This window comes from Hemiscyllium ocellatum, chromosome 5, assembly GCF_020745735.1.
Source record: "Hemiscyllium ocellatum isolate sHemOce1 chromosome 5, sHemOce1.pat.X.cur, whole genome shotgun sequence".
Lineage (NCBI taxonomy): Eukaryota > Metazoa > Chordata > Chondrichthyes > Orectolobiformes > Hemiscylliidae > Hemiscyllium > Hemiscyllium ocellatum.
In genome coordinates, this window is record NC_083405.1 from 45,037,802 (window position 1) to 45,046,024 (window position 8,223).

The 8,223-nt window shown below is 41.1% G+C and overlaps 1 non-coding gene across 1 annotated transcript; it reads left to right on the top strand.

The window, feature by feature from the left end:
• The first annotated feature begins 7,212 nt into the window (after positions 1 to 7,212).
• Positions 7,213 to 7,294, top strand: trnal-uag (transfer RNA leucine (anticodon UAG)). Its single transcript has one exon. It is a non-coding gene; the product is annotated as a tRNA-Leu (tRNA).
• The last annotated feature ends 929 nt before the right edge of the window (positions 7,295 to 8,223 follow it).

Sequence of the window (8,223 nt, forward strand, 5' to 3'; positions counted from 1 at the left end):
ATACACATAGAAGCCTTTCTTTGTTATTATAAATGAGAGGGAAGTAGAAAAGACATGCAATCTAGAAAGGAAATTCAGGATGAAAGGGCAGTCATAGTTGAAAAGCCACCAAAAGTACAGTCAACTGAAGAGAAATACACAACACAACAGAGCCAAATATTTTTGGAATCTGGGTAAATAGAAAGAAATGGAAGGCAGGTAATTACATAGGTAGGATGGCAAAAGTTGAGGTTTGTTTACTTGTTCACTTAGGTGGCATTGCTGACAAAGCCAGAATTTGATGCCAATCCCTAATTACCCTTGAAAACCTGCTGATAAGCTAATTTCTTGACATACGCCAGTCCATATGATAATAAGTACATCCACAATGCTGTTAGCATTCCAAGTTTTGAAACAACTGTGATAAAGGGACAGTGATATATTTCCATTATTCCATGTGGATTCCATGTGAATTAGAGGGGAATGTATGGGTGATAATGTTCTCAATGAAGAACATTATCCTTGATTTTTGGAGTAAGATGATTTCATAAACACATGTATGATCACAGTTTCACAATTGTAATTGACAATAGCCACAGACTGCTTTTCTAGATCCATGACATACTTTATCTGCATACTGAACGTAGCAATTATTTAGTCTTTGATTTCTTTTGTGCTATAAATACAACAGTAAACACAAACAATCTGATGATCTCTGTAAAGCCTAAACTACCATCTCCACCAGAGATAGATCTCAACATTGAAGACATGTTCTTCTTTTTTATGCGTAGAAGAGTTGCCCGTCTTAGGAGACGATATTGGTTAAACAACTCAGTGGGTCTCCATATTAATAAGGGTGGTCAACTATATGATAAATGGGTGGCTAACAATGATACTGGGTATAGAAATCAGGTTATTATTATTAAAAGAATGTTAGTTGATAAAGGTCAAGGAGAAAGCCAGAGTAGCAATTGCTAAAAAAACATAGCCATTGGATGCTATGTGACCTTCATAGTCAACTGTTTGGAATGTGTTTGATAAAGAGCTGGAAGACACAGTGAAACAGATTAGTGGATGACCAGCTGCAAAGTCAAAGCTGCCAGCAATAATTTTCAACAATGTGAATGGAGAATTGGAATGTGGCAGAAGATGTAAATAGATATTGTAGAATTAAAAGACAAAGATCGAGAATTGTGATGGATAGCCGTTCAAGGTGGGTTGAAGTGTGAATTAAACAACTAACAAATATTTTGCATAGTTTGCTTATTGTCTTTGTTTTCCAATGGAAACTGTGTTTGATAAAGGGATCTCTGTTTTAGTCGGAATACTTCCCACATTCAGAGTGAATGGAGAAGACACAAGAGTTTCACTGTGTCATGCTGCTCCCAATCACAAATTCTCATATGAAGCTTATGTTAAATGCAAATATGAAGAATTGTCAGAAATCATTTGAACTGACTGTTTACCAACATAATGCACCTCATGCTACTATTAACAGAAGACTAACTGATTTTTTTTGTCAGATTGTCCAGAAGAAAGTTTCATTTCTGAAGCCACATTTAGCACAGTCAGTAGAATCAAGCCAAAAGAGCTATAGTAAGGTAAAATAAGAAATTGAACCAGAAAGTTTGAATGAAGAACTACAACTGGTTGAAGTGGCTATGAAGAAGAATTGTGAAAACATGATGCCCTCACTCATAGTTAATCAACATATCTAATCATCGAAAGGTTAGGATTGTATATGCAGACCATTTTTTTACTTTCAGTGGATCAGGAAAAGAAAGGTATTGGGAAGAATTAAGTGAGGCTGATGAATCAAACTAGACACAAGTTAATACCAGTATTTACTTTGACCCAAGTTGTGCCATAAACCAGTGCAAGAGGAAGCTAGTGTTCAGTTTCAAGTCATAGTTAGATGCGCAGGCCTGATGAATAGGAATATTCAAGTCTTGGTCAACATTATAATCAATTGTTGTTGAAGAAAAACTTCTCAGACTCAGTCTAAGATGGAGAAGGGTCTTTTCACAAATTCTGGAGGTTTGGATCATGAAAGGAGATGTCCTCTTAATAGAACATAGAACATAGAACAATACAGCACAGAACAGGCCCTTCGGCCCACGATGTTGTGCCGAACATCTATCCTAGATTAAGCACCCATCCATGTACCTATCCAATTGCCGCTTAAAGGTCGTCAATGATTCTGACTCTACCACTGCCACGGGCAGCACTTTCCATGCCCCCACCACTCTCTGGGTAAAGAACCCACCCCTGACATCTCCCCTACACCTTCCACCCTTCACCTTAAATTTATGTCCCCTTGTACTACTCTGTTGTACCCGGGGAAAAAGTTTCTGACTGTCTACTCTATCTATTCCTCTGATCATCTTATAAACCTCTATCAAGTCACCCCTCATCCTTCGCCGTTCCAACGAGAAAAGGCCGAGAACTCTCAACCTGTCCTCGTACGACCTATTCTCCATTCCAGGCAACATCCTGGTAAATCTTCTCTGCACCCTCTCCAAAGCTTCCACATCTTTCCTAAAGTGAGGTGACCAGAACTGCACACAGTACTCCAAATGTGGCCTAACCACAGTCCTGTACAGCTGCAACATCACTTCACGACTCTTGAATTCAATCCCTCTGCTAATGAACGCTAATACACCATAGGCCTTCTTACAAGCTCTATCCACCTGAGTGGCTTATGAAGGAGAAACCAGTAGTTAAGTTTAATTTGTGAGTAAATAAATCAACGAAATAGGATTAATTTGTGAGGAAATCATTGATAACTAGCAATGTAACTGGAGAAACTGAAACTGTGTGGAGTTTGCACATTCTCTCCATGTCTGCATGGGTTTCCTCTGGGTGCTCCGGGTACTCTGGTTTCCTTCCACAGTCCAAAGATGTGCAGGTTAAGTGAATTGGCTATACTAAATTTCCCATAGTGTTCAGGGATGTGTAGGTTAGGGGTATTAGTCAGGAGAAATGTAGAGTAATAGGGTGGGACAATGGGTCTAGGAGGGACGCTGTTCGGACGGTCAGTGTGGACTTGGTGGGCCAAATGGTCCATTTCCACACTGTAGGGATTCTATGATTCTAAGATTCTATGAGTTGTAAACTGAAAGTGTTACTATAAGCCACATCTACACCAGGGGCTTGTAACCTTTTCATTAAGAAGGGAGGAGTGAAATGGTGTTGTTCTACAACCATTTATATATTCACGCATACAAGAAAAAAGATTAAAACAATCTCTTCCACCTAACTCCCTTGTCGTTAACATCATTTTTCAAGGCATGTGTAACAGTGGGCAATCTGTACATGGGAATATCAGTTGTATAGTATAGGAATATAAGATTAGAATTAGGCCATCAGCCTCTCCTCGAGTATGTTGCGTCATAAATTAGACTATGTTTAATCTGTACCTGAACTCCATTTTCCCAACTTAGCTCCATACATATCTATACTGTCCAAAAATCCATTGATTTCATCTTGAAAACTCCAAATGTCCATTATCTGCTGTCATGTCCATCCACCAAAGTTAAAAGTTGCCCTCAATAACTGAAAAATCCCAATTTAGAGAAATGTGTCAATATTACAAGTGTGACTTATTCTGCCCTATCAATGATTGTTTTTCTTTCAGCGCTGCTGTGAGGTTGCACGACCCTGTGCAAAGAAAGAGTTGAGTTTGTGAGCAGCAATTAATTGAAAATCACTCCCTTTCGAAGATGATGGGACATCAGGTCAGTTCACAAAACAATGGTGGAATGTTAAATCTGTGATAATGGGCAGACAGCTTGGAAAATTTGCAGAAGCAATAACACAACGATGCAACCTGTGAAATGTTGCCAACACACACAATTCGCTCACAAATTCCATGATTTGCAAAGTTCTCGTAATGCTTGAATGGAAATTAAACACAGCTATTTACAAGCTTAAATTCCTTTGTGAATTGCAATCATTTGAAAATGAACATCAGAAATATTGTTGCTGACACATGTAGCCAGTCTGATTGTGACATCTGACTGAGTCATTTATGTAAAAGATTACAAAATATCTAGATGAGTATTACACAGACAGAACCCCATATCCTGCAGTTCAAAAAGGACAACAACAGGGGGAATAATTGGCAGTTCACAAGATCTGAAAGCTATGCATCGTGCACTCAGGAGAAGAAAACAGCAAGAAGTCAAAAACAGGCGGCTTAATGATGGTTAGAGATGCTGCCTGCTCCATTCTGAGAAGATCCTGACAGGAAGAAATTCATGGCCTCAGCTTCTGTCTTCATCACGCTTGTTTTTTTTTCTGGAGGCCTCAGGTGTCTATACAAATAGTGGTGAACTTCTTTGGCTAACTTCTCCGTAAAATGGACATGTTGCAGAGCCTAATATAAAATAAATACAGAACTGCAGACCCTGGAAATCTGAAACAAATACAGAAATTGCTGGAGCAGGTCTGGCAGCATCTGTAGAGAGAAAGCAGAGTTAACATTTCGGGTCCAGTCACCTTTCTTCTGAACTTTCATTCTGCTCCTAGCTTAAACTGAGGTAAAAGCAAAAGATCTTTAATGTTCGTGGGTGATTATGACCTTCTTCCCCTCTTCTCTTTCTCCATCTGTGAGCAGCTTGTGCTATCTTTAATCAATCTCCTTATCACACAGCAGGCCAAGGGAGATTGTGACTGCAGCATTCATACCTAGCCAGTGGTTTTGACCAGAACCTTTGAATGCCAAGCAAAGGCTTTTCCCAAAAGCAGCTCCATTCTCTGCCAACTGCACAAACTTTAAACAGCAATGAAAAACTTAGAGAATGTAAACAGAGACCAAATAGAAATCAGTCAGCAAGTGTGCTGGAAGTAATTGCAGATCCCAGGACATTGTGATGAAATGATACCGGATGCTGGAGTGGGACTGAGGGCTGCAGGAGTGAGAAGTCATCCTCTCCCTGTCACTGTGAAGGTCACTGCAGCACTAAAATTCTATGCTCCTACCTCCTTCCAGGAAGTGATGGGTGAGCTGTGTGGGATCTCTCAGTCTTACACCCACAAGTCCATCAGGGCAGCACGGTGTGGGTGGCACGGTGCCACAATGGTTAGTACTGCTGCCTCACAGCGCCAGAGACCTGGGTTCAATTCCCGACTCAGGCGACTGACTGTGTGGAGTTTGCACGTTCTCCCCGTGTTTGCGTGGGTTTCCTCGGGTGCTCCGGTTTCCTCCCATAGTCCAAAGATGTGCGGGTCAGATGAATTGGCCATGCTAAATTGCTTGTAGTGTTAGGTAAAGGGGTAAATGTAGGGGAATGGGTGGGTTGCGCTTCGGCGGGTCGGTGTGGACTTGTTGGGCCGAAGGGCCTGTTTCCACACTGTAAGTAATCTAATCTAATAATGCCTGACACTATCTATGTGAGATCATGCCAGGTCATTTTGTTTCCCGATGACAAGGTCAGCACTGTAATCCGGGCAATTGGTTTTGGAAACATAGCTGGCCTTGCCAGCTACAAAGTGCCAACGACTGTGCACACGTGGCACTGACAAGGTTGTGTCACAATGCTGCAGAATTTACCCACAGCAAGGACCTCCATTGGATTAACATTCAAGTGACCTCCTGCAGATGTGTGCTTACTATCTGGCATGCTGCATTGACTCCTGGAGCATTCATGGTTACCTGGTGCATTTGAGGGTCCAAGATTCTTACAAGCTTTATTACTGAGAGACGGGGGCTGTCCACTGAAACCATGAACCCTAACACCTTTGTGGAACATCCTCACTGATGTGGAGTTCAGATAGAATGTTGTGCATGCTTCAACCAAGGCTGTGGTAGAGCACATGATTGGCTGCTGAAGGTGTAACTGCACAGCAGGATACAGTCTGAGTGAACCTGAACTGTACAATATGGACAGAGTGTGCTGCATTATGGGGAGGTGGGAGCTCTCATTGTCCAGGTCTGAGCTCGGCAATGCAGGTGCTGCAAGCTAGACAGGATGGCAATGTCACTGGTTCGAGTCAATGAAAACTTGGAGCACGAGATCATCATGGATTACAAAATAATCTTTCGTCATAATACCAGCAATTTGATTTGCATTGTATCATTTTTGTTGCCTTTTAGTGATTGTAAATAAAAGTTTGAAATTGTTCAATTGCTTGCCTGTTTGTAACATTTCACTACTGGATCTCCAGAAGGCATTAGGATAAAGTAGCACTGCCATAGAGAGTGTGTTCAGATGGGTTGTAGCTATGACAGATAAAGTGGTGGTTAAATGGTGACTAATGAGAGAACAGGGTTTTTTGTGTGAGGGACTGTCAGCCATGTTGGTGATGTGCCCTTACCAGCATAATTTTGTGCCTACTATGCCATTACTTTGCCTTTGAGGGGCAATGCCAGATTACCAACACTTCCTCGGATACGCAGACCCCTTTCAATGATTGAGAGTGTAGTTAGGGATGCAAGCCTTTTGGCAGAAATTGAGTGAGTGGCGCATTCTGGAAATAGCACGTGGTAAGATGGGATGTGAATGATGCCATGTGGGCATGTAAGTGATTAATGAAGTTCATTTGGTAAGATATGGTGGGGAATCTTACCAGGCTTCTTGGTGGATATCGCTCCAAACAAAGAACTTCAACACAACTCATACTTAGCTAACAAATATAAGATTCAATCTTAGGTTCTTGTTGAGACAGATTACTTGAAGTTTATTAACTACATGATTGGTCACTCTAACATAGTCTGTTTATTCAGTTTTACTATTAGATTTTACACACACACACACACACACACACACATTGACAGATTGAAAAGACTACACCACTCTATTGCACAAAATAGAGAGTTGCTGAAAACAAGGATTTCGAAACTAGAGTGGCAGGGGCCTTTTTTTGTTGGATGGCAGGAAATTGAGAGATGACATGGTAGAGGTTTACAAAATAATGAGAGGTATAGATAGTTAATAACAGTTGTATTTTTCCCTAGGATGGGGGATTTCAAGATTAGGACGTACATTTTTAAGGTGAGAGGAGAGAGATTTTAAAAAGTCATGAGAGGCAATTTCTTTGCATGAGGGTGGTTTTAGGTAGATGTTAGTACAATTACATTTAAAACAAATTTGGATAGGTACATGAATAGGAAAGGTTTGAAGTGATGTAGGTCAGGAGCAGGCAGGTGGGACTAAATTAGTTTGGATTATGTTCGGCATGGGCTGTTTGGACTGAAGGGTCGGTTCTGTGCTGTATGACTCTATGAGTGGTGGTAGTGTGGCTGAGCGGTCTAAGGTGCTGGATTTAGGCTCCAGTCTCGGAAGAGGCGTGGGTTCGAATCCCACTGCTGCCATTTCTGCTGATTAAATCCCAACGCTGCTGCCCCACTTTATTTACATTCAAAACCAAGAAATGAATTGCGTTTGCTTCCTGGAGAATTCACTGCAGGGTGGGGGAATGCAGAATTTCTCATTGGGGTCAGAGTATGTGAATTTGACAGGGCGGCACAGTGGCACAGTGGTTAGCACTGCTACCTCACAGCGCCTGAGACCCGGGTTCAATTCCCGACTCAGGCGACTAACTGTGTGGAGTTTGCACGTTCTCCCCGTGTCTGCATGGGTTTCCTCCGGGTGCTCCGGTTTCCTCCCACAGGCCAAAGATGTGTGGGTCAGGTGAATTGGCCATGCTAAATTGCCCCTAGTGTTAGGTAAGGGGTAAATGTAGGGGTATGGGTGGGTTGCGCTTCGGCAGGTCGGTGTGGACTTGTTGGGCCGAAGGGCCTGTTTCCACACTGTAAGTAATCTAATGACTCTGTCTTATGCTGCCAAGTAACTGTTCTAAAGATACACTGTCTGTCTAGTCTAGAATCTACACAATATTACAGCAATCTACTCTATTCTTGAAACAATAAATAAAAAAAAGAAACTTTTTTCTGCATTGTGCATAGAAGGGAATGAAAAGTTATTGCTTTCATTTAGTTGTTCGGTAAATACAGTATATGTAGTAGTCCATATGATATTTTTAAAATATTTCAAGGAAAAAGGACATCTTCAGTCTTTTTTGCTTTGCATATTTATCTTTTAATTGCATTCCTTTTGGTTTTGGATTTGTGTGATATTAATTAATAGATTGGAGCACGTCTCATTTCAGTCCACTGAGCTTGTTTCTATTCCAAAAGCTATTATTTAAATATTTAGGCTGTATGATTCATGTTATTATTGGTTTCATCTAAAGTATATCTATTATAATGCTGATGCATGTTTTTACTGGTGGTATTTAATC